The 26,976-nt window shown below is 39.5% G+C and overlaps 1 long non-coding RNA gene across 1 annotated transcript; it reads left to right on the top strand.

The window, feature by feature from the left end:
- Positions 1 to 2,720: 2,720 nt before the first annotated feature.
- Positions 2,721 to 7,680, top strand: LOC150049563 (uncharacterized). Its single transcript, XR_016538855.1, has 4 exons — positions 2,721 to 2,867; positions 3,952 to 4,124; positions 5,370 to 5,599; positions 7,436 to 7,680. It is a non-coding gene; the product is annotated as an uncharacterized LOC150049563 (long non-coding RNA).
- The last annotated feature ends 19,296 nt before the right edge of the window (positions 7,681 to 26,976 follow it).

Raw genomic sequence — 26,976 nt, 5'->3', positions numbered from 1 at the left:
GGGTTTAGGGGTTTTCTGCTCTGTGCCCCTGGGAGGTTGTGTAGCCTTCGGGATGTGTGAATTCATGATGACATGGTGTGGGATCTCTCCAAGAGACCTGAGGAGGACAGAACTCTTTGCCTCTTCTTTTCTACTCCTCAGCTACCATCAGGTGAGCAGCTTTGCTCCACCAACGACACCTTTCCATGATGTTCTTGTCTCCAGAAGGCCTCAAACCACTTTGGGAAACCCTGAATGAAAGGAAACCTTTCTACTTTGTCACCAGATTATCTCTGATCATTTGTTACAGTATCTGGAAACTTACTCTCATGGACAGCTATATGCATAGGATGGTCCTTTAAATAATCACTCTGTTCTATTCAAGAAAATGAAAACATGTTTATCATATTCAGGAATTTTTGCCATGAAGACTTTCATGTTATACTAAAGAAAAGATGTTTTTACCCAATCACATTTACATTTTATTTCAATACCTTTGGTATAATTACAAAATGTGATGCTTTTTATATGTTGAGTATTCATAGTTTTAGCATAATTACGATATTCTATATTTTCTTGCAGGTGCTTATGAATATTCTTTCATTTTCTGTGAGATTACTCATAAGGAGCAAAATCAAGATGGAATGTAGGGATGCTTTTCATCTTGTTTGGTTATGTAAAAATCCATGATAATGCACCCTTTGTCAAAATAAAAAAGAGATTGATAGTTTATGTGGGCATAAAGACAAGATTACTTCTCCCTTGGAATGATCCAGGATGTAGTGTGGCTATAAGTTGATAGTCTTCTCAACATATAAACCTAAAATCTCCTTTACCTCCTCTGAGCCTAGGGCTTTCCCTGACCTTACACTTTCTCTTAGATGGCTGTGTGTGTTTCAGTCTTTGGTATTGGATGCCAAGGCTGAGAACAACAGGAATAAATGAAGGTAGAAGGGTCTGACCCGTAGAGGATTTTAGTCAAGCCAGGATCAGAAGTGCTTGCAGAGCTGGAAAATGGCCACCTGCTTCCGTGCATCTGTCCAGGAGTGGGGACTCCTTCCCTCTGATGTGGGTGTGCTTCTGGTCCACCCCACTCTCCTGTCCATGCTCACAGCTGCTCTCCAGGGTCACAAGTGGAGGATGGGCAGCCAGTGCTCGGATAGACCTAATGCTGGCCAAAATTGGCCACATGGTGGGCCAAACGCTTGCCCTGCACACAGCAAGTCTTCAATAGACACCAGTTCAGCAGAAGAGTCTCTAGAAAAAGTCTGTTATGAAGTGGTCTAGGAGGGAGAAGTGATCCTACCATTTCAGTCTGCCATCTTCCCAGAAGCTGCTGTGGAAATGTTGGGATTTTTTCTTTTTTTGGAGTCTTTGGTTATATCGTGTTATTTAGAATTAAGGCCTGGTTTATACATTGTCTCTAATTAGCAATATTCCGAATCCTCTCATTTCAAAACGGGTGATTACAAGATATTTTTTTTTGGTCCTTTATCAGCAGCAATTAAGGCTATCTGAATGTTCAGACACTCATTCAGATTACAATTTGGGGGGAGTGTGGGGGTGATGCTATAGTTTGAACTCAGGGCCTGGTATCATCAGGCAAATTCTCTAACGTTTGATCTATGAATGAGGTCTTGTATTTATTCCAAGGCTCACCTCAACTGTGATCCTTCTATTTATGCTGGTCAAATAGCTAGTTGTCAGGCTTGTACCACTACACCAGCTTTGATGCATGGAAATGGGATTCTCACAAATTTTTGCCTCAGCTGATCTCGAACTATGTAAAACTACGAATACAGGAATGTGCCTCTGTGCCTGGCTTAGACTTGTTTTATAGGAAGACCATTAGACAAATCATCTGCAAATAAACAGAAGTGCCATGAATTCCACAAGTAATACAGCCATGAAATAGTCAGAAATATGTCTGCCTGTTGGCTCATTTAGTCCAAATCATCTCCTTCTCTCTTCTTCTCACTCTCTCTCTAAATAACCAGGTTCTTAGCAGCAAGAGCTCTTAAACTATGTGATTGTTTGAAAATTGACATTTATTTAGAAATATATCTAGAAGGTCATTGTGTTCAACATTTTCAATAATGCATCTATGAGTGGAGCACTGAATATTAAAAACATTTTTATTAGAGGAACAAATTGTGATATATTTGTTTATGTTGTGTATAGAAATGAAACTGTAACTTCTCTTTTTTGGCTGTCTCCACCATTACCATTTCAATTGCTGAGAGAAATGGCTTACATCTCTGAGCAGAAGGAATGGGGGCTGAGGTTTCATGTTTGAATGGAAGGAGGTAAAGCCTAAGCTCGGAACCTGGTGTGTATGCAGCATCTCCCACACACGTTACTCTCTCCTGTGCTCCTAGTCCTGTCTCTCTCTTACAGGCACATGTCTGCCCATCTTTCCAACTTTCCATCTTCATGATGTTAATACTGGCCACAACCTCATTTTTATTACTTTTGAAACCTTTAATTTCTTAAGTAAACATAATATTTTCTACTAACATTTTCCAAATGACTAAATTTCCTTTATGTACTGAGAACTTCTGGGCATTAAGCTCTGCACAGAGATGTTAGAATCTCCTCAGACCCACAGGGTCTTACCCTTTCATGAGAGAGTAGATAATGTGGTGACTATATGACAGGACAGAAGTGTTCTCTGACAAAACAATAAGTACCACTGAGCCCAGGCGTGATTGACTCACTTTCTAGGGTCTGGTGCAAGGAAATGCTGGGAGGAAAGCATGACGCTGGTGTGTGATAATCCAGCTATGAAGAAGAACCAGTACTCACTCCTGTGAGGCCCCCGAGCCTATATTTCAGATTCCCTCAGGCACACACAGAGAATGGCGTGATGCCCCTGACACCAAACTCAGGTGTGTTTACTTTGTCTTCCAGATGAAAATCTGTCGCCAACTGCCAAAGTCAAGACACTCTTTTCTCCTTCCACAAGGGTAGAGATGGGGGAGAAAGTAGGAAAAGGTAATAGTGATCAAGAAGTCCGCTGTGGACTTATGACCCCTTTATGTAACTATTCAATGATGAAAATAATCATTAAACTAAAAGACCAAAATTGTGATAAGGAATTGTGGACATGCTCCAATGCCCAGTGTCTGCAAAGGACCAAGAAGAGCATGCACAACTTTGTATCATCCACAAGAATTCTGGAAAATTCTGATTCTGCATTTCTTTCCCCTCATCCTTCACTCCCTGCTCTTTCCTCCCCTCATTCCGCCCTTCCTTCCTTCCTCCCTTCCATTCCTGCTTTTTTAGTGTTCTTGGGTAGACAGGTAGTGAATATTTATTATAGAAGAGCAAAGGAAGTGTTGCCTTCATCCTCATGGCACATTTCATCAAATTGCAGCCACTGTGGCTTTAATTACTGAGAATTTTCATCCCAGAACTCCTGGGAGATGGAGAAATAGCTCTCTTATTCTTGAGGAGATGCTTTTGTATTTGGAATTACACTCCTCTCCACCCTACCTTACCCCAAAATTTGATATGAAAGAAAGGAAGGAAGGAAGGAAGGAAGGAAGGAAGGAAGGAAGGAAGGAAGGAAGGAAGGAAAGAAGGAAGGAAGAAAAATAAATGCCTGGCAGAGTGGCTCACGTGTGTAATCCTAGCTACTCAGGAGGCTGAGATCTGAGGATCAAGGTTCAAAGCCAGCCCGGGTACAAAAGAACCTAAGACTCTTGTCTCCAATTAATCTCTAGAAAATGGGAAGTGGGGCTTGGCTCAAGGGTAGGGTGGCAGCCTTGAGCTGAAGAGCTCAGGAACAGCACCCAGGCCGAGTTCAAGCCCCATGACCCTCCTCCCAAAAGAAGAAGTTAGAAAGAAAGAAAGAGAGAGGGGGGAAGGAGGGAGGGAGGGAGAGAGGGAGGGAAGGAAGGCTAGCCCCCTCATTCCTTTAATCATTAACATGTTGCTGTATCACTTTGCACCCTAAACGATTTCAAGTAGACTGAAGACCACGTGGAAAACCAGATACCCTGAAAATGTTACAGGAAGGGATAGGGCAAACACTAAAGCTTCTTGGCATACTTCAAAACTTCATAAGTAAAGACCCAGAATCACAACAAATGGAAGAAACACTAGATCAATGGGATCGCAAAAAACGGAAGAGATTCTGCATGGTAAGGATACAGACAACAAGATCATTACAAAGCGGACAGAAGGAGACCACCATAACTAGGTATGCATCAGAGAAGGGCCTCGTATCTAAAATATAACTCAAGCTCAAAAAATTAAACCCACTGAAACAAAACCTCAAAGAAATGACAGCCAAATTGAAATGTGGGCTAGATACTTGAGGAGACTTCTCTGTAAAAAAGTACATATGATCAGTAGAGTCATGAGGAGATGCTCCACAGCTCTGCCTAGAAAAGAAAAGCAAAGAAAGAATAAAAGAAGGGATTGTGGGCGTGAGACCTGGAGTTGACGGGCTGGCCTGGGTGGAAAGGAGAGGCTAGAACTTCTCAGGTAGCCACTGTGCCTCAAGGTTGGCATTGGATATAGAGCTGAACACAGCCTCTAGGAAGCAGCAAGTACTTTTTTTTTGCCAGTCCTGGGCCTTGAACTCAGGGTCTGAGCACTGTCCTTGGACTTTCTCAAGGCTAGAGTTCTACTACTTGAGCCACAACACCACTTCTGGCTTTTTTCTATGTATGGGCTGCTGAGGAATCAAACCCAGGTCTCTGTTTATGCTAAGTAAGCACAGTATCACTAGGCCAAACTCTTGGCCCCAGCAGCAAGTACTTCTGGCCCAGGCAAGGAGTAAGAGGAATCCTCAGAAATCCACAGGCTTTCAGGCTGCTTTGTGTTCTGACCTACCCGCCAGTGCATGAAGGTCGTCTGGCCTCATACTGGGGCTCTGATATGTTATCCCCATCCTCTCCATCCTCTCCCTTACCTCCATCATCCCCATCTCCCCCCTCGTCTCCAGTCCTCCCAGGGACCCCTCTGTTGGCTATGAGCTTTACAACGTTTTTCCACAGAAGAAATTATGAACACAAAAGCAGAAGCAGAGGCTCAAGATAAAACAGAGATTCGATGACAACCCAAAGTTTGAGACCCTGAGGTTGAGCACTGCACTCTCAGAATAGCTTACAGAAGCTGAGTGCCGTCCTGTCAGAATTACTGCCAGACACCATCGTGAACATTAAAATGCAAAGGAAAGCATGGCAGACATTCTATGTGACACAACCATGAAGTAGAAGGAAAACGCCCAGTTCTCAATATACATGCAGAGTGTGACTTATATACAAACCCACACCCATCATTCCTCTGAAAACTTAGGCAAGTTTAGGCGTGGAAACAGAGGGATGAAGACAGTTGAGTGCTAAACTGTAAACATAAGACATATCTCATTCTACTTTAAGATTCACAGGTGTCAGAGAATGAACAATAGAAGCAACAGCAACTGTTTAAAGTTCAATGCAGCATGAATAATGCCAAGCACCATACATAAGATTCATGGCTATGAACATAAAAGGCAAAGCATTTTCTCATACACTGCAACAGGAGTTCTGAGCCTTCTCTTTACAACAGGCTGTTTGAAGGAAACGGAGTGCCAGTCCCAGGAGCCATGGAAGAAGCAGGGCAGCCAGAGGTGAGTAGAAACGGATTCCCCTGGAAAGTCAGAGCTAGCACCTGGCTGGATGTCATACAGCATGTTCTCTGTAAGCCCTGTCCTCCTCAGTGACCTAAAGGGCGTCACAAAAGGTGGAGGTGGGTTGGTGAAACCAGACTTTCACCTAGGAGATCCAAAAGCCATTGTGTCTTTGAAAAAAGTCATAATCTACCAGGAAGCAGTTAATGTGAAAAATTACACTTGGAGGTTTTCCTATTTCTGTGGTTGTCAGCAATAAAAATAATAATGGTCTGTGCTACACATGGGGACCTCATAAAGTGTAGAAGACTTAACCTGAAGGGAATGACAACACACCCGCCACAGGGTCTGCACTCTGTTTCTTCCCCCGGATTCTGGCAGCGGCCTTTGGGTCCTCCGGTTGAGAGGATCCTCAGTTTTATGGGACTATGAAAATTCTCATTTTATCTTTGTTCCTGTTTTTTTTCTTTTCAACTCATCCATAAAACAAAATCATTATTTACTATAAACTATCTTGAAAAATAAGGAGCTCTGTAACAAAATGCAAATATTTCCTGGAAGCCAGCCTTTTCTGTTCCATTTTGGTAAAAATAATAGCTCTAACTTCTCTGTAGGAAAATAAAGACTATTTAAGGGTCATTCTACATTGAGCCTGTGCAATGACCTTCAGGCTGAGGCTAGGCCTGTGGATAGAATAAGGACAGCCTAAGCAGTGCTGCAATTGCTTTCTGGCTTTTCCTCTCACTGCCTTGGAGAACTGAGAATGTGATTTGAAATATATTGTCTATTAAGATTAACGTAAATTAAACATGAAATGAGCTGGTGTGTTTAATAACATCAGCTCATTAAAACTGAAAATAGACTACACTGGTATTTAAACTTTCAGACTGCCCTATCTCTCCTAAACTAGCCCATAATATCTTCTAAAGAACAGCTTTACGTATTGATGGCATTTCAAGTTATAAATTGTGTTAGTCTCCATGAAGGGAAAAATTGTCCAAGATAACAACTGAATATGAGTCTCCTGGTGTGGAGACATCCAGCTGTGGTCCTCTCCCTTGCGTGGAGTCTTGGCGGGGCAGGCCCTCTCTCCAGCAACAGGTGGTGTCCAGTCTCTGGGGATGAATGTAGCTTTTCTAGAGATGCCATTTAATAGAACACATATACATCACATGCAGACTCTTCTTAGCATTTGTTATTGTAATGAGTGACACTCATCCACAGGACACACTGGTAGCTTATGCCCACTTTGACCTGAGTAAAATTCCACTCTGTTGCTATACTGTATTTTCTTGATGCATTTACCTAATGAATAAGATTTAGGGCTGTCCTAGTCTTGAAATGTTTCAAGTAATGCTTCCATCACACCCTGTATCAGAGTATTTGTGCGCAAATATCTTATCCTATCACTAGAGTAGATTGTGGAGAAAGTTTAGCATAGCTTTAAGAAAGTCCAATTTACCACATTTTTTAATCCAGTTAGTTTACTCATTGAATTTGTTGATTTTATTTTTAAAAAGGTTTTACGATTTGTATCATTTAAGCTGTTATATCTTGCAAATAATTTACCCCATAATGGCTTTAATTTTATAGAATCTCTATGGACATCCATATTTTTATTTTTTCTGTTTGTGCTTTTTGTCTTTTTTTTTCTCCCCCTCCCTCCCACCCTCCCTCTTTCTTACGTTTCTTTCTTTTCTTCCTTTCTTGTTTCTTTCTGGGATTTTAGGTAACATGTATCTTTATGGATCATTTTTTGGCATCATTAAGTTTTTAAATTTGTGTGCTTAGCTTCTATTTTCTTCATTGGTCTTTTCCTCAACAATTTTTTCCCAGTACACATGCTAAACACTAATCATAGATTCAAGTAACTTGACTTCTATAAACCAAGGAAACACACAGCCACCAGATGCCAAGAAGCGCTCCAAGCACATCATCCCTCGGCTTCCAGAGGCCACCTCGCCTCAGCCGTAAATTCCCAGAACCACCAGACAACGAGCTCCCATTGTGTAAATCCACACAATTTGCTGTAATTTGTGACGGCAGCCTTAGGAAATGAATACATTAACCACGGGAAAGCTATATATTTTCTCTGCTATCAAAAATTGTTAAACTCCCAGAGATATTAAAAATCTTACAAACAGATTTTGGGCTGTTTGGTTTCTCACATATAAATGTAAACAATAGAATTCCTAAAGGCGCCATTCTATTCTCTGAACATAGCAGAGAACAAACAGGAGTCATTTAATATGTTCAGAAATGATCTCATATCCATGTTCAGAACTGGGATTTGCGATAGGTTATCCATTATACTTATTCCCTTATCAAAAAAATATACAGTTTCCTTCCAACTTACATAACATTCCTGGAAGAGTTAGTTGCCAATACATTTCCTCCGCCTGTAAAATAATTAATGGTCTTGTGGAGAAGCATCCTGAAACAAGTCCACTGGGAATTGCTCTTCTCACTGACTTCAGTGTTTGTTTTGGGGGGAGGGGGGTAGTGGAAATCTGACTTTTGTTTGAGTTTGTTCGTGATTTTGCAGAACCTCCGCTGAGCTTAGCTATCGAGGATTGTTATTCGATGTAAAGATGGATAGATGTTTTTTCTAAAAGAGTAGAAAGTATCAAGCAAAACTTGCTAATAGTTTCATGAACATTATATTACAACCTTAGCATCTTAGATACTAAAAGTTGGACAATGTTTGAGAATCCTAAAGGTGAAATAGTATGGACACAGAGGCTATGCAACCCTAGCTCTGCAGGAGGCCGAGATTAGACGACTGTGGTTGAAGAGCAGGATGGGCAGAGAAGTCAGCAAGACTCCACTGGCAATTAAATAGCAAAATGCAGGCTTTGTGGCAGGGCCCAGTGGTCGAGTGCCAGTCATAAAGAAGTCAGCCAAATTAAAGCACGTGGCTCAAAGTTCCCACCCCCATATTGTGTGTAAATGTACAGGCTCTCTCTCTCACACACACACACACACAGTACATTGATATACATTTTGGCTCTATCTTTGTGCTCTTTCTGACCTTATTCTTCCTGTATATTTAATATTTACATACAATATTAGATGAAGAGGGAAGAAAATGTGTATGTTCTATATTTCTAACATAAATAATGTAATACCTAATGTAATACATTTGATACAAATGTGTATATATATGACATCATCTTTCAACAAATCTAAAATGCGCACTTCATCATTTAAATTAAGCTCACTATATGTCTGTTTGGCTTTGGAAGTATTACCATACTTCGACTCTACTTTCTGGCACCATTCACTTTTTGGGGGCAGGAGATTTTAACAAAATTTAGGGCAGGAAAACTTTTTATGGATCACCTGACGACTTAAATGCAACTTGTAATAATATGTAACTGACTGGGAATCACTCAGCATCAACTGAGTTGTGCAGGGAAATTAAAATTTGGGGGTTCAAAATTACTCTTAGATTTTTAATGTTATTGTTTAATGACTGTCAGATGCACATGTAATAAAATGTTCATAGTGTGATCTTACTGTCATAGTATTTTCTTCCCATGAATTGGATGAAGAAAGGCCTGATAGAAAAAGTTATCATGTTTATAATTTAAAATGGATCTAAAGAGAATTGTTTCGATTTGGAGTGAAAAAAAGTGAAAAAAGTGAGATTTTCTTGAGCCACGTGGTGTAGCATGAGACAAGGCCCCCTGGGACCAGGATTAACATTCCTCACCAAAGGTCAAAGTCTAGCTATCTTCAGTATGTCTGAGAGTCTGCCAGACACGTTCAGAAATCACAGGGCAATTTCCTCATTTATTCTTCCCGAAAAGAAATTTCTTCCTGAAAGAAGAATTTGATCCCACCACCAATGAGCTAATGGTATTGGAATGGATTTGTATGATTTCCCAATCCAGAAAATGAGAATTCCATCTTATAGCATTTCTCACCAGTGTACCAGATGTTGGTGGAAGTTTCTAGAGCCACAGTGGGATGTGTCATTGTATGTAGAAATGTGCCATTGTATGTGGACATGATCTTTTAACCAAATGGATTCCCTACACATATGGTGGTCAAGGCTTTCCGAGCTGGAGGTGACGAGGCATGCTGGCTTCGAGTGTCAGTGCATGAATGTCTCCCACCAGTTCTACCCAGAAAGTCTCCACAGGAGCATATGTGTGCCTTTCTATGTCTGAAGGTTTTCTTTATTGGGTCTATTCTAAGCTGCACCAAATAAATTGGTGTGTTGGTAACCTGCAATCACTTTTTTCCTAGAGCTAGATATTGCTCAGTGTTTGCTTTGTTTCACATTATGTGTTTGTTATGAGACTCCAATGTATTCAGAGAGAATTGCAGTAAAATCCACAATTTGGGATTTTATATAGGATACCACCAAAGATACCATCAAAGATAATTTCATTATAAATACTGTAATATGGAAAGTATACATGTGATGGGAAAGTAATTATCCCACTAGGTACATGAATTCTGCTGTAATTCTGATTCGGTGAGTGTATGAAAGATTGTAAGTGCCAGGATGGTACACCAGACTGGAGAAGGGCTGAAAATAGCCTCTCAGCAGTTCTACCATTCACCTCACTGAGTGCTTCCTGTAGCCTTTACGGCAAACTTATCGTATTGGAAACAGCACTTTACTGGAGGTAAACACCAGGACACTGTCATTGGAACTTCCTAAGACCATTAACAAAAATCCACATAGGGGCAAAATGAAGTGAAGGCTACCTGCAGTCCTCTCGTAGAAGTCAGTGATGCAGAAGGATCGGGAGAGAGGAGAGAATGCTGTGACACCTCTCCAATAGAACTTCACTTCCATGCCACTTGCAATGGCATTTGCAGGACTCAGATTTCAACAATGTCAGTGGTCTAAAGCTATAAAAACTACCTGGGCAGGGAAGGGGGGGGAAAACCAAGAGGGGGGTGGGGGGGGAGGGCAAAGGGACCAAGACATGTGGAAGGGTATCAATGTATGTGAATTAATGCACCATCTATCTGGCAAATATCATGTTACCCTTTTATTAAATACAATAAAAAAATAATACAAAAAAAAACAAACAAAAAAATAAATAAATAAAAACTACCTGGGTGCTGGGACTCGTGGCTGCAATTTTAGCTCCTCGGGAGTCTGGGGATTGAAGTTTGAAATCAGCCCGCACCATGACATCTACAATGAACAAGCAAAAAAAACAGGCTAGATATTTGCTCATGTGGTGGAGCGCCAGCCATTACCAAATAACGCTGAGCTAGCACAAGGCCCTGAGATCAAGCTTCAGCCCCAGGAAGGGAAGAGAAAATGTGAGCGAATGAAAGAAGGGGTGACTTTGTCTAGAAATGTTGTACTCATAACATATCTTAGGGAATGGTAACTGTTCTATACTTAATAATAGCAATAATAAACGTTAGACAAACTAAATAAAACAGGATACTGAAATTTAATTGAGTCTTACAAAGGGCAGAGCGATATTAATATAGATGCATAGGACAAAGAGCTTGCAAAGCAATAGCCTAAAGTGAATATGAATTGAGATCAAACAAGGAAAACTTAATTGAATGATTCCTTTGCATTTAATTGTGACTAGTCTACCTACTGAGTGGCCTAATAGAGCTGCACTGATTACATTTAAAACCTGCAATGTGACACTGCCAACTTAACACACTAGAAGGTTTGAATTACAGTTTTCATCCTTATTAATAGTGACCGATTGGTCAGCCTGGCACCCATCACCCTAGAAGAGGCAGCTGTTATTCCATGGATACTGAGCAAGTAATGTGAAGCAGACAGTGTAACAAATACCACATTGCAGGTTCTTCTGCACTTAGATCAGGCACATATCCCCGCAAACCCTCACAAGATGAAAGCATTCAAAGCGGAAAACTGTAACTCCTGTCAAGCAGCAAAACGGTATGCATGGCCGCTAAGCCACATTCCCAGCCCTTGGGCCCAGTCTTGTGTGTCAGGAGAGTCCTTCCTCCAGGATGGGAGCTGTGCCACTTGGCTGCAGCCAGCATCTGCGGTTAAGTGTCAGCCACCAGGCTGAGAATGTCGGGGTTCAGTGATGACGCCCAGGTCCTCACAGCATGATCTGGGTCTGCTGGCAATCTGTAGGGAAGGCAGGCTACTGCTACATGTAGCAAAGTAAGACATCGTTATTCTGGTTTTTCTGCCTCCCCACTTCCCTCCTGGCCACCTCCAAAATCATCTTTGCATCACCTTCATTCTGGGCTCTGTCTCTGAGGGAAACCCAAAGGAATATACTGACACAGAACGGGTACAGAAATCACAGGTTCCTTTTGGCTTGTTCTAAAGACTGTAATCTCTGCATTGCCTCCTGTAGAAAGTACAATTTTCTTTCTTTTTTTGTTTTTTTTCTGACAATTAAGGTCATCAAGAAAATGTCCCCAATTTATTTCCTAGAATGCATTATGGAGACGATTCTCTGCAGGAACATTACTTAGCAGCCTCTCGTTTCTGTAATGCATTTCGTGTCTCAGGCAGGTGCGCAGCTCTGAAGGCTCTGTCGGCTTCTTAGACTGCTCTTTAGCTCGTTTTTTTCACATCAAAATTTTATGATCTTCAAGATTTGTCTCAAATACTATTACTCCTTTAAAGCCTTTCCCCAACTTTTCTTAGAAAATATGCCATTTCTGTTGGAGTCCGTTTGAACAGCACGAGTGCTTTGCTTACGTTAGAATTTAATAATAAGCTAGGATATCCTTGTACCTTAAGCAGTATAAGATTAGGAGTTGCATAAACACAAAGTTTAATCCTATGTTTATTCTTAATATCCTAATATGTGAGGAAATTGTTTATCCTCCTTGAATCTGTATATCATATGGATGGAATATAATAAAAAATTGTATTTACTGAAGGTTCAGTATCCAGAAATTACTCATTAGCAGTTTGTCATTTATCATTCTTTTTTGGCAGTTCAGAGACTTGAACTAAGGGCCTAAGCACTGTCCTTGGGCTTTCTCGAGGCTCGTGGTTGGCCACTTGAGCCACAGCATCAATTCTGGCTTTTTCTATGTATGTGGTACCAAGGAATTAAACCTGGGTCTTCGTGCATTGTAGGCAAGCACTCTACCACTAGACCAAACTGCTGGCTGCTCATTGATCATTTTTGTCATGAATATTTTATCATTTGATTCTATAATTAATAGCCACACACAAATGGTAGTCAATCCCATGACCATACATAAGTAGATCACAGTATTACCTGTATAATAGTCCATAGTCCATGAACAGTCAATAATATTAAAGTTCATAATGGATGCATATATTTATTAGCTCAAATGATTAATTCGACAACATATGCACAAACCGAAATGGCCTAGTAACACATAAATATCTATAATTGATAGTATATGTCGATTAGGGATCCATAAATTCATTAATTCATGGGTTTTCAAAGAAGCAAACTATAACAGAATATATTGATTTGAAAATTAGTTTTGTTGATATGGATTTCCCAACATTATCTTTTATATCTGTTTGGGGGGAGTGCCATACATTCTGTAATCTTTTATTATCATTTGTATGTAAGCTGTCAAAACTGCCTCAAAGACGATGAAATGATTTTCTGGTAGTGGTGATTCTGTCATGACCCTTGTGTCTCTCTTTATGCTGGACTTTCTAATTTCCAAATCTGAGTCACTGCTTCCTCCTGCAAAACTCCTGAGCAAGTCTTTGGCCCATTTTTTAATGGGATGGTTGTTACTTTGGAGGTTAGTTTTGGAGTGATTCAATTTTTTGAGTTGTTGATATATTTTAGATATGAGGCCTTTGTCCGTTGTTTGGTTGGTGAAGATCTTCTCCCACTCTGTAGGCTTCCTGATTAGTTTACTAGCTATGTCCTTTGCCATACAAAAGCTCTGCAGTTTAATGCAGTCCCACTTATCCAGCCTTTCTCTGATTTGTTGTGATTCTTGGTCTTTATTAAGAAAGTTTCGACCTTTGCCAAGGAGGCCTAGTGTATCTCCTATTCCTTCCTGTAGAGTTTTCAGCGTGTCAGCTTTTACCTCCAGGTCTTTGATCCATTTGGAGTTAATTCTAGTGCAAGGTGACAAAGAAGGATCCAGCTTTAGTTTTCTGCAGGTGCTTAACCAGTTCTGCCAGCACAACTTGTTGAAGAGGCTGTCTTTCTTCCATTCTATTTTTTTGGCTCCCTTGTCAAAGATTAGGTGGCCATAGGTCTGTGGTTTAATATCTGGGTCCTCAGTTCTATTCCATTGGTCTTCAGAAGAAACAAAAATGGCCTATAGACACATGAAGAAATGCTCAACATCTCTGGTCATAAAAGAAATGCAAATCAAAACAACTCTAAGATTCCACCTCACTCCAGCTAGAATGGCCAGGATCAGGAAAACGAATGACAACAGATGCTGGAGGGGATGTGGCCAGGAGGGATCACTACTACACTGTTGGTGGGAGTGCAAACTTGTTCAACCACTATGGAAAGCAGTGTGGCAGAGCCTCAAAAGGCTAAACATAGAACTCCCCTATGACCCAGCAATTCCACTACTTGGCATTTACCCAACCACCCAGAAAAAAGGACATACTAAACCCACTAGCACAACAATGTTCATTGCAGCACTATTCACCATAGCAAAGATATGGAACCAACCTAGATGTCCCTCAGTTGATGAGTGGATCAACAAGTTGTGGTATTTGTACACAATGGAATTCTATGCTGCTGTCAGAAAGAATGACATCGCCCCATTTGTTAGGAAATGGAAAGACTTAGAAAAAATCATATTAAGTGAAGTAAGCCAGACTCAAAGGAACTTAGGCTCAATGGTTTCCCTCATTCATCATAATCAGTAGAAACCTTGGGCTCTACTAGCAGAGATTTGCAATAGAGCAAAATCTTGATACATAAGGCCATATAATGTGAAGCTAATTGAAAGGACCTCCAGGATATTGAAACAAAAGCCATATAATGAATGATTGTTGTCCTTAATGTACTATGTTGTCTCTCATCTCCTTTGCTGTCCCTTGGTTATCCCATATTGGTATAGTATCTCACTTTGTTATCTGATATATTGAATTTATTTGTATTTGGATATTTGAAATTTGATAGGGAAGGGGGGAAAACCAAGACGGGTGGGGGGTGTGGGGGGGGGAGGGAAACGGGTACCAAGATATGTAAAAGGGTATCAATGTATGTGAATTAATGCACCTTCTATCTGGCAAATATCATGTAACCCTTTTACTAATTACAATAAAAATAAAATAAAATATAAAAAAAACTCCTGAGCAATTTACACAATGCATGCCCACTGTGGCTAATTTTCAAAGCATGTGTGTGTGCCTGTGTGAATATGCATGCATGTGCACGTATGTTCATGTATGTCCATGTATGTGCATGAATGTGCATGCGTGTATTGTGGAAAAGCCTTCTTTGCTGCTGGCAGAAATGATTTATGGATGTAGAATTCTGTGTCAGCATCTTTTCAGCTGGTACCACCCCATTTCTCCCTCAGTAATAACTCTGCTGTCATATCTGGCTTTGCTACTCTTCATGACTCTCACCACTTTGGACAATTCAAAATGTTTGTTTTTTCATTTTAAGCACAGGTTTTGATTGGTTCGATTATGTGGTGACTTGCTATCGTTTGCTTTGTGTTTCTTCGGCGTGGACTCGTGGCTCTCACAGGCATTTCTGGTGTGTAGTTTCATCACATTTGGAGAAAAACGTTGCCTGCTAATCTTATGCTGTGCATCCGAGAAGCCTTTGGGGAGTATATTTGCATGCATATTAGGCCACTTGGAGTTCATTTCAAGGTTTATGGATGCTCTCTTCAATTTTACTCATTCTTTCTTCTCCATATCTTTCCTGTCCATGATTTATTTCTACCCTATCTTCAACTTCTGGTAACTATATTTCACCGGAATTTCACATTGGTCAAGCATGCAGCTTCTGGGATTTTTAAAGGAAAACACTGTGAACTGTGTGGGGCAGAGATTCCTTTAGTGACAACTGCTCTTCAACAAGCCTAAAGATGGAAGCAGATCAATACACTCAGTAAATCAGAATACTGTTATTAAGATGAACCTTCATACGTTGTATTTTGGAATTAAGACTCTAGGAAATGACATTAGAAGAAGAGGAAATTGAAAGGTGATGAAATGTACAATTGCTGCTTTAATGTAATGAAAATCAATGCCATATTTTATGAAAAGGAAAAGTGCACAGTGGAAACCTGAAAGTGATACGTCAATAATAAACAGATTGGCTCCTCCACATGTGTATGATCAAGTCAGTATTAAACTAAATCTTAAATCAAAAACAATCCAAAAACCACCAGACATTTAAACAGAAAATGTTAAATGGTACATTAGTGAATTTTCTGAAGCAGGTTACCTTAGGATTATAGGAAAGGGTTAAAATACATATTTACACCAAAATGACATTTTCACAGAATATGATTGAATAATTGAAAAATGATGTATTGAGTTTATTGTCTGTGATCAATTCTTTTAGCAAACGTAGGTGCTGTCCTGTCAGGCATGGTGAGTGCACTCCTAGTTTAATGTTCTTAACTCTCCTATAAAATGAATTTGCATGGCTTTATCTGTATTTTCATGCAAGTTTCAGGGGACTATAGATTATGGGCAGTAAGATGCTAACATCTGTCTTTATTTGATAGATATTCTACTCATTTGATTAATGAACCAGAAATAAAAATAACAGATCCTGGAATACAACACCCATTCGTGGTGTCTGCTTTATTACTGCACCGTGGGGTCAGAAACCCAGTTTCCATCCAGTTGGATGTTGTGGGCATCCCAGGATGAACACAGCCACAATAGGTTCCAGTTCAGCTACACCTCCCTTGTCACAGCCACCCAGACACACGTGGAAAGTGTGAAGCCAAATGCAGAGCACTGTCCTGTCAAATGGTGGCATGAAATCTGAGGGCCCCCACTGGCAGCAAAGAAGGCAGCCATCTGCCCTCCAGAAAGGAGAAAAATGATGCTAATACACCTTTCAGGCATACTTCTATTTATTGAGCTGTGTCAAATTAATCATTGAAAAACTAATTTTTTTTAGAATTTGGTAAATAGTAATAGTTATCTTATGCATAAAATGTGTAAAAGAGAAGATATCTGAGATCTAAATTTATTCAACATTCTAAGCTTCTGTAGTCCTTATTAATTTTAAATATCAAGTAGAATATGGCATTTCCATATTAGAATAATTTCTACTTCTAGCAAAGTCTCTGCCTGGGTGAACTTTGTCCCCTGTAAATGTAGACAATCACTTTCCATGCATTAAGATGCCCAGATAGCCATGCTCCATGTAGTTGAAAGACCCTTCTGTAATTAATAAAATATATGTCATAACAAAATACACAGATCATTAGCCTGTGGTTGTTTGTGCATTCAAAACTCTTAGCCAAGTAAACTAGAATTGGGAAACTTTCTTCTAAATAGCATGTAAAGTGAGGAGAATGCTGTGCAATCACAGCCAGCCAGCCAGTTCATTGTTTACACAACCAGGGTCCGTCCCCTAACCCCATACAAATAATCAAACACATCATCACACTTTGTCCAGATATAACAAATGTCTGCATATGGCCAATCAACCTATTTCTCTACTTCCTTTGTCAGGAGATAAAAGCCAGTCCCTAGAGCAGGAGTGGAGCTCACTGACTCTCTCAACCTTCAGTGTAGTCTGAGTGAGAAGCAAAAGGAAGCCTGTTACATTTAATTGATCTTGAGATTCTTCTTTCAACATGATATTCTTTGGCAACTTTAAACAATTCTTTTGGCTTGTTCAAAACTGAAGAATTTCATGAAATTTGCTCATGTTGATTATGATATGGAATTACCAGTCTCTCAATACACATGCTTCAATGAGAATCTCTTTTTAGAGTTATGAGTAGTCACGTGAGTGTGTAAATATCTTGTATGCTTGAATTTTTTTCATTAATAGCCTCTGATATTTTGCAACACCATTAACATAGCCAGAAAAATAATTTCTAATTAACAAATAACCTTGAGAAAGATAACGAATTCAACTTGTAAAAACACTGAACTCTTTTTCTCTTCCAATCACCAGAACATGCTAGTTAATATTGTTTTCTTCTTGTTAGTCTTCACCAAGTACTCACTTGTCAAAAACTTATATTTTTCCTTGGGAGAAAAACATAAGTTTCCAGGTTGCTCTTCACTGTATTTATTTATTTTCCTTTATCTATTCAACAGCTAGAAAGTTCCAAACTGTGAAGTCTATGAGATCTAAGACATGAAAACCATTATTTCAAAGATTAAAAAATACTGAAGAATCATTTTTATGGTCAGTTTTTATATGACACTTTCCTCTCAATTCTGCAATTTTCATATATATATATATATATCTGATTTGTCATTGTGAATATAAATTACCTAGTATTTTACTCCATGTAGAGTTTTACTGTGCTGCAGGGTAATTGATACATTTATCGCATTTAATCCTTCAGTTCTACAACCCAAGGTGGCCCTTAAAGTCACAGGGGCTCGGTGGCTTCTTTTTGAAGTAATAGAAAATGTCACTGCTTTCATACACAGCTAAGACTTCATTCTTTTATGCTCAAAAGCCTGCAGTGCAAGTATTTATCCTCACATTGACAGCTCCTAGAACAAAGAGAATATTTACCTTCTCCCAGAAAGACTGAAAAGATAGTTAAGAAGTAGACGTGAAGACTTCAGAAAGACATGCACAAAATGTTACAATAATTTATGCAGACATGTTTCCCCCCAATAATTGCATGAACAACAATATATGAAGATAAATGCAGTCATCATTGAGATTGTGTTTGCATGAGCTCATGACTATGTGTAAAACAACACAACGCTCACAAAACCCATTTGGCACTGCTAGGTGTACATTTCACATTTATGCCTATGGGCAACAAAAGAAAGTAGAATACAAAAATATTATGGAAACTGGAATCAGGTGATAAACTTAAAAATATTGTCAGGGAGTTAATCCAATACTTCTGCTCAATTGTGGACGGATGGGAGATGGAGGTCTGAAGGGGTCCTTCTGAAAATAACACTTTCAATCCTTGTGTGGTGACATGGGTTGGTAATACAAGCACTCAGGAGGCACTGGTGCAAGGACCCCAGGGGGGAATTTGGTGGCAGGTCTCTGTTGCATTGCCAGACACTGTCTCTAAAATTCTAAGGTCAAGAGAGGCTTGAAGTGGCATGTGCACGGGTTAGCCCCTGGGTCTTCCCTGGCTCTAGATTCCAGCTTCATTAGCTTGTTATGACACTGTGCAGATTTTTTGGCAGTGTCTGTCCAACCTCTCTGCAATGAAAATTTAAGTGTCATTTGTATGTTTCATGCTTGAGATCCCAGAAACTTTTAATTTTGGAACTTGAAGGCTGTTGAATAGTTAGACGTATCACTATACTATTCAATAGCTTTCAAGTATGTACAGAATCTTAGTTCATAATAATGGTTTTTATTTGATCTGATATGGAAATACATTTCTCTATGAAATATCAGAAGCTATAGGAAAGGAAGGAAACTGGATCCGAGAAGCAGCTCACCTATTACTTAAGTTAGAATTCCCTGAAGAGATACAAATTAGACTTTATTAGAATTATTATCATCAAAAGCTATATAAAGAGAGGATATGGGTTGCTCACACATCTAATGCTGGTTCCTTGGAAGTCAGTGCACTATGGCTCGGAGGCAGTGAAGGAAAAGGATTTCGAGACCACATTGATGACAAATATTGGTCATGGAGGCAAACACCTGCCTGCCAGCTCGTGTGTAAAGTGAATGTGTAAAGTAAGTGTGGAGTGAACAGGGCACAAGGCAGACCAGGCAAAAAGAGAAACCTTATCTCAAAAATAACTGTAATCCCTCTGCACATCACCGTTACCGGAGAATTTTAATTAAAACCTAACTGGGGTGGTATGGGAGGATGGAAGGAAGAGAGTGCTCATCAAAATTGTGGCACAGGTTTGCAGTTGCAGCGCTGAACTCTGTGGTGTTAGAAAACGCATTCTGTCCTTCCTGATCCATTCAAATCAAAGGCTACTGGGAGAGGTAACCTTCACACAGGCTTACTTCTGTGTAACACATCAACGAATGGATGCATTTTGAAATGTTCAAGTGAGGCTCAACATACTTAAGTCTTGACTCATTGAGCATTTCTTCATGTTGAAACGTATCACATGTTTCCATCTGCCTTTGAAAGATATGCAGTGTTACCTTGCTATCAGTGGCCTTTAAGACCCTAGCAAGACAATGGTTTCCCTCATTTGTAATAAGTAGTAAACATATAGGACTCTCCTAGGAGAGGATTACAATAGCCCGAAACCTAGATACATAAGGTCATGTAGGATGAGGCTAAATGGAAGGACCTCCAGGACGTGGAAACAAGAGCTTTATCTTGAGTGATTGTTGTTCTTACTGTACTATGTTATTTCTCTTCTCTTTTGTTGCCCACTGGTTAATCTCATATTGTTACAGTATTTGACTTTGTTACCTGGCATATTGCATATACATGTATTTGTTTTTTTGAAATAGGAAAGGGAAGAGGGGGAAACAAAATTTGGAAGTGATGGGGGAAGGGAAATGGAGACAAAAATATGAGAAGGAGTATCAGTCTTTGAGAAATAATGCAGCTGTTATCTGGCGAATGTGACTGTAACTGCTCTATACATTACAATAATAAATAAATAAATAAGAGCCTGGCAAGATTGTTCATCCTAACTACAACTGAGAAGCCAGTGATTAACCTTACCTAGGTTGTCCCTTCTTTGATACTTTCTACAGATCATTGCTAGCCTGTATTATATTCCAACCTCAATGAAATCAACTCTATATAACTTTATACACTATTAATATTCATAATCATCTGTAACTGCACCTGACATTAAATACACATATTACTGTACATTACCTATGTAACCCAATATAGTGTAAGTTCTTATATACTTAGGATGTATCAAGGCTATGTTTAACCTGATGATCTCTGGTTCCAGCTGTGCTCTCACAGATGGCAGGATTTATGTATTTGTCTTCTGCCTGGCACACACTGCACCGCGTCTGTCCCTCACAGTGTGGTCAACCCCGCATGCCATGCGCTCGTCGTGGCACACAGCGGTTGAGGAGGTATCTTGGTTATTTGGAACAGTGGTGATGCAGGGAGCATGTCAGTACGGGTGACTCAGGAGCAGAGGTGTTGGGTCCTCTGCAAGTGTAGGATTTGTGCCCACTGTCTCTGCCAAGCCTGGGTTCCAGCCCCACTCCCTGCGCCTCCTGCCTGCGCCCCACTCCCTGCGCCTCCTGCCTGCACCCCACTCCCTGCGCCTCCGGCCTGCGCCCCACTCCCTGCGCCTTCGGCTTGCGCCCCACTCCCTGCGCCTTCGGCCTCTCCTCCACCAGCGGCCACCGGCCAACACGAAGGCAGCATCTGCTGTTTTCAAACGGGTTTCCACTCACAGTGCTTGGCTGCATGCAGTTTTTCCTTCCTGGGAGCCTGTCCTCCCCATTAAAACAGCAGCAGGTCCCCGTTAGGCAGGTGGTAGGAGCTCCAGGTAGACTCAGCACATCCTAACTTAGGGTGTAACGAACAACTCTAATTAGGTCTCCATAGCGCTTCATCCGCCGAAAGGAGGATCGGCAGCTTGCTCCCCAACAGATTATTTTGTGTTCAATTTCTTATTAGATTTCCATCCAGACAAGAACACAGAGTAAATAAATGCAAACTTAGTTAGGGGAGAGTACGAACAATCCCCCTCAAGACTATTAAAACTGCAGAAGATATTCATAGTTTATAAATTAATAAAGCAAACATACAGCTAAGACTATGTTAGCATGAAGGAAAACAAAATATTTTCATGATTTACTTCAGTTCTGAATAAATTGAACCGAAGGCAAAAGACGAATGTTGATAACGTTCTACAGTCTGTCAATGTTGCTGAGTATTGCAAATGAGTAGGTATTTTAATTCGAGGTGAAATTGTAGTTCGATATGAAATGCCCAATGGTTCTATGGAAGATGAAACTCTTGCCTCAGTTCTTACTCAGATCCCCAGCGAGGATTTCAGTATTGACAATATAAAGGAAAAAGGATTGCATGACTGTTCCCGATAAAAAGTGCCTCTATCTTTACAGTCACTCTTTAAATTGTCCAAAAAACTTAGATATAAGTAATGATCCCCTCATAAATCGTGACTTTATATTTTAAACTCTGCCATTGTGGACGTTTTGTTTTTACTTTGTTTCACACTTTGTAGTGCTGAGATTCAACCCCAGGGCCTCCTTCTATTTGCTAAACAGCATGCTGGCACTAAACTGCATTTCCCCCAGCCCTTGGAGAGAATCATTAAATCCAAACTGACGTCTTATTCAGGAAAGGAAGTTTTAGCATGTCCATATCTGAAGTCTGAAGTGTGAGCACCGCAGTCAGCACTACAATCTGAGGAAAACAACCCTAGAGATCATGAAATCACACAACCTTCCCATGTCATGATTTTTCCAGTTAAGGCTCCGGTTTTGTGGCATTTGTTGCTTATATATTTGACTTTCTGTGTATAGAATATTGCAAGATATGTATCATGTTTAGGAAGCCTGCTGTTGAGGTAGCATGGGAGACCATGAATCCAGCCTTCGAAGGGCTGGGGATTCATGCTTGCTTCCCCTGCCGGCCAGCTTGGCTTCCCCATCCTCTGGAGAAGCCACTCATTTCAAATCTGGACAATTTCACATCTTTGATTTTCGTCATCCTCTGTGAATCTTGACTTAGTGAAGCACATATTGTAACTAGACACCTCCAATGTATAAGAGGGAATTACTTCTATCAATGAATGGTAAAAGAGGAAGAATTACAAAGTGGAAGAAGAAAAAGATGATAGAAAACATAAAAAGAAATTCTAAATTCATTGTAGTCGATGAAAATAGCATGAATTCAAGGCAAGGGAAATAATCATATGAATTAAGCATATTGTGTTGTAACCTATTCTCATGCTAGAAATTCAAAGTCATTCTCTAAACTGGCTTACAACAATGCTTATTCAGTAAATAATTAATGAATGACTTTTGTTTCGTTAATTGCCCAATAGTTATTGAGGTTTGATAATTTGTAGAATGTTCATATTAGCATCATTTTAAATTTATACAGTAATATATGGCAATCATTTATGTATGCTATGTTTTATACTATAACTTTGACAACCCCTCTTATTAAACTGAGCAGTAGTTTTCTGTATATTTTAGAATTAAACATTTTCAATCATTAAGTACAAAGGCACTTCAGTCCCATCTTATGGCCATTTACATGTTTGTTGCTTTGTGCTCTCTTGTTCCGACAGTTCAATGCTGCAGATAAATAATAAAGTTGGACATCTTTTATTTCTTTCTGTGTCTAGAGGAAAAATTATGGGGCCCTTGTTGGAAGAAAGCAATTTCAAGTTCTCGGTGAGATTTTATTCATGAACAAATATTGAATTTTTGCAAAAGCACTCGTTGGCATCTAGTGGTGACACTGTTTCATTCAGTTAGTGTGGCGACTGTCTAATTTCTGGACAGGAGAACAAATGTGTATTCCTGCTCGGCCCCACTGCATCCTCATTATAGGCGCCTCTATCTGCATGGATGGCTGCATTTAAGTGATAACATTTGTTAAGGATTTCTCATCACATTCATTGGTAACTTATCTGTCTTGAAATGCATCATCAGGCTTCAAATATTGTACTGGGAAGGGTTCATTCTTGCTCTATTTTCTAAATCAAGTCAGTGCTGTGCCTTCTTCCCTCAGTGGCCTGAATGACGCACGGAGGGCTCGCAGTGCAGGCCACAGGAAGGCCTGTGCAGTGAAACTCAAAGGCAACGTTTCTGCATGGAGGGGACACCTTTCCCACTACCTTCCCTGTGTGCATGGGATCTCAGGCACTGAAGGGACATATAAATGACTTCTGCTACAACACTAAAGAACTGGACAAGTATTTCCCCAAGAAAACAAGATTTTATCCTACCTAATGAGAATAAGAAAAGGAAGTTAGATGTTGATGCGGCCATAGTTGGATAAAATTTATGATGCGACAGTAGAACTGTGACTGAGTTGGTAGACTGCTAGCCTCGAGCGTAAAAGCTGAGGAACAATACCTATGCCCCGCGTTCAAGCTCCAGGACTGGCATGCACACACACACACACACACACACACACACACACACACACACACACACATTATAATGCCTTGCTGTGACTTAAGCAGCAACATCACAAACGGTGTGTTAAAAAGAATAAAATGAAAATTATTATATCAGGCACTGTAAAATGGCAAATGATCCCCTGTACCTTCCTAGAACCAACTCACAAATACACTGCTTTAATTTGAATATTCTAACTTTTCTGGTCTCCGTTGGCTTGTTAGAAGTAAAACAGAAGTCTACTTTTCTTGATGAATAGACAGAATGATGCACTTCACAACAGAATGACATAAAACTAGGAAATAAATTACCAAATATATTACTAATAAAGTAAAGCAATATAAACTATATTTGGCTTGAATACCTGAGTTCCTTTCCCAAAGGAAAAATCATTTCATCCACATAGACGTAACATAAAATTTTAAATGTTGTCTTTGTGAAGATGAAGTTTTATACACGTATATACGTTTCTGTGTACAAATATTAGTGTATGTGTGTGTGCACACATGTGTTATACATGCATATACATTAGAGGACACAATTATAAAAATCAGTGCTGAAAGCATTTTGCTGGCTTTTCATCTGCCAAACCATAAGCTTTATCAATGAGCCAAAAATAAATAACCTAAACCTTTTAAAATAGCTGTCATGAGAAAGCTAAAGAAAGCCAACATTCATCTTGGTCATAGTCATTTTACCCTTTAGCAGATGTGCTCTTTGAGCAAATTTATTGGCCTTATGAATAAAGATTAGCACTTCTCTGCTCAACTCCATTGGGAAAACATTATTGTAAATGGATGTAAAGTTTCACTAAATAAATACTTTTGAAATGACAAAGCATATCCCTTGACTAAACTTTCTGAATACTGGTGGTATTGGCTTTCTGAGGTTTATTGAAAGAACATCATTTAGTCATTGGTACTTATATCCAGAAAGACATATACAATACGGGCATACCACACCCATAAATATGTTAACTATATCTTTTAATTGAAACTAAACATGAAAAGGATTGCAATAATAATTGTAATTTCATTATACAATTAATTCTACTCATGGTTATAAAGATAAGTTGCAACTGTCAGTTTCTGAATTCAGACACATATTTCAACGTATCATAAGCAAATTCTCTCAACTCCAAGAAATAGTCTAGTACTACATCCTTAAAAAAATGACTTTCCTTACTTCATGATACCCTTTCCTGCTCAAGCATTCTTATTTTCATTAAGCCAATTTACTTATTGTTCATTTGTTGTTGGTGTTTTTAGCATAATATTCAAAATACCCTACCTAAAACCCAAAGCCCTGAAGATATTCCCGATATTTCCATCTAAACATGATAGCGTTTGTGTACTGGTCCTTAGGGAGTGGACATGTTTTGAGTTACATTTGTATATTCTATAGTCAGGGATTCAAATAATGCATTTGCCTAAAGAGATTTTGTTGCTCAGGGCCTTTTCTTGCAGATGCATTCTTTCTTTAATAAAAAAAAAATCTTTGAAACTTGTCAAATATCAACTGGCTCCCAGAGACAAAGGACATGTTTTTCCTTACATGTGCAAGTTAGATTTAACTTACAAACTCATAAGTGAATATACTGGGTGATAAGCAAGTGTGTACAAATTTACTAACTGAAAAAAAAGTGGATTCACTGCACACTCAAACAGTGTAATTCCTGAGAAAGGCAAGGTCTGGGTTCAACAAAATAATTTCCAGGAAGTGGGTAGCAAAATGGGTGGAAGGCCAAGGCAGAAGGTGGACAAACAAATAGGAGAAAACAGAATTTAGTCAAGAACCCAATGCACATCCTGCAAAAAGAAGAGGAGTTGGGGAACACGTAGCTAGGGGAGGGCTGGATGAGAATGGTCAAAGGGCTCATACTGATGAAGATGCATCGTATTCATAAACTTCTTTGTGAAGTAGCAATTCTTTTGTGCTACTATTTCTGAGAATGAAAACAAAAACTTGAAATTAAAAAAAACACATAACCACAGGTACATGGCTTTCTTTTTAGAATTGTGTCTCTTTTATTAGCCCCCCTGTCTGTCTTTGTGTTGTGGCTGCAATGTTTCCATTCAACGCAAACACTCAGTAAGATTTAAAGCAAAATATTTCAATTCCTCCAACTTTGCCTCCTCAGTAATATTTTTTAGTCTACCATGCCCTTGAAAGTCCTTATGAATTAAAAATCCATGTTTTTTTAATTATAAAAATAAAAAGATGAACATTTTGGTACAATTACATAGTATCTGTAAATCATTTCATGAAATACTGTCTAGTAAAGAGTATCCATGCAATCTCAGAACAAAGAGACCTGTCTGTTTCTCTTAAATCTCTTCTGATTTTCTTTAGCAAAGTTTTGCAGTTTTCTATGCAGCAGTCTTTTGCCTCCTTAGTTAAATTTAATCCCGTTTTATTCCCACCGACGGTATTACAAAGAAAATGCTTTGTTTACTCCTGTTTCAGATTAACTATTGCTACTGTGGAGAACTAAGTAGACTGCTGTGTTTTTCTGATATTCTGTAATTGTGTTTATTCTATTACCTCTAGTGTCATTCAAGTAAGCATATGTATTTCTAGTTGGTAAAATTATCAATAATTTTTATCCATTGGTTGTAATTTCTCTGTTAGGCCTCTTAAGGGCAGGTTAAACGTAAGTGGTTAAAAAGTGGAGTTTCTTGTGACGGTTGCCGGGGTGAAGGATTAAGGTCTTCTTTCATCTCTGAGCCCAGCATTAGCTGTGAATTCTTCCTAAGCGCCCTGTGTCTGGGTGAAGATGCTCCCTTTCATCCTTACACTTTAATCGGGAGAACGTGCTAGATCTTGTCAACTGTTCACTTGCTTTAAACACAGGGACCATTTTTGTGGAAAGGCTCCATTTATGTGGCTCATCATGTTCATTTTTGTATGCTGATCCACTCTTGCCTTTCTGCCCTGAAGCATATTTAGCTCGGAATGCAACCTTCTTGCATGCTGGCAGACTCACTTCTGCAGAGCTTTGTGGAGGAGCTTGCTTCTCGATTCATAAGGACTTGCATGGTTTTCATGTCATTATTTCATTGTTAAAGTGGCTTTGGTGTTAGGACATTGCTGACCTCATAAGAAGAGTGATAAAATATCCCCTTCACCTATTATTGTTGTTTCTGGGTTTTATTCAGAAGAGTTTTTACAGAGTTGATGTTCATTAATGCATAAATTCATGAGTAAGACTTTTATTTAAAC

The sequence above is a fragment of the Megascapheus bottae genome, chromosome 19, assembly GCF_031878675.1.
Source record: "Megascapheus bottae isolate mThoBot1 chromosome 19, mThoBot2.hap1, whole genome shotgun sequence".
NCBI classification, from domain to species: Eukaryota; Metazoa; Chordata; class Mammalia; order Rodentia; family Geomyidae; genus Megascapheus; species Megascapheus bottae.
This window is presented reverse-complemented; position numbering and strand designations above follow the sequence as displayed.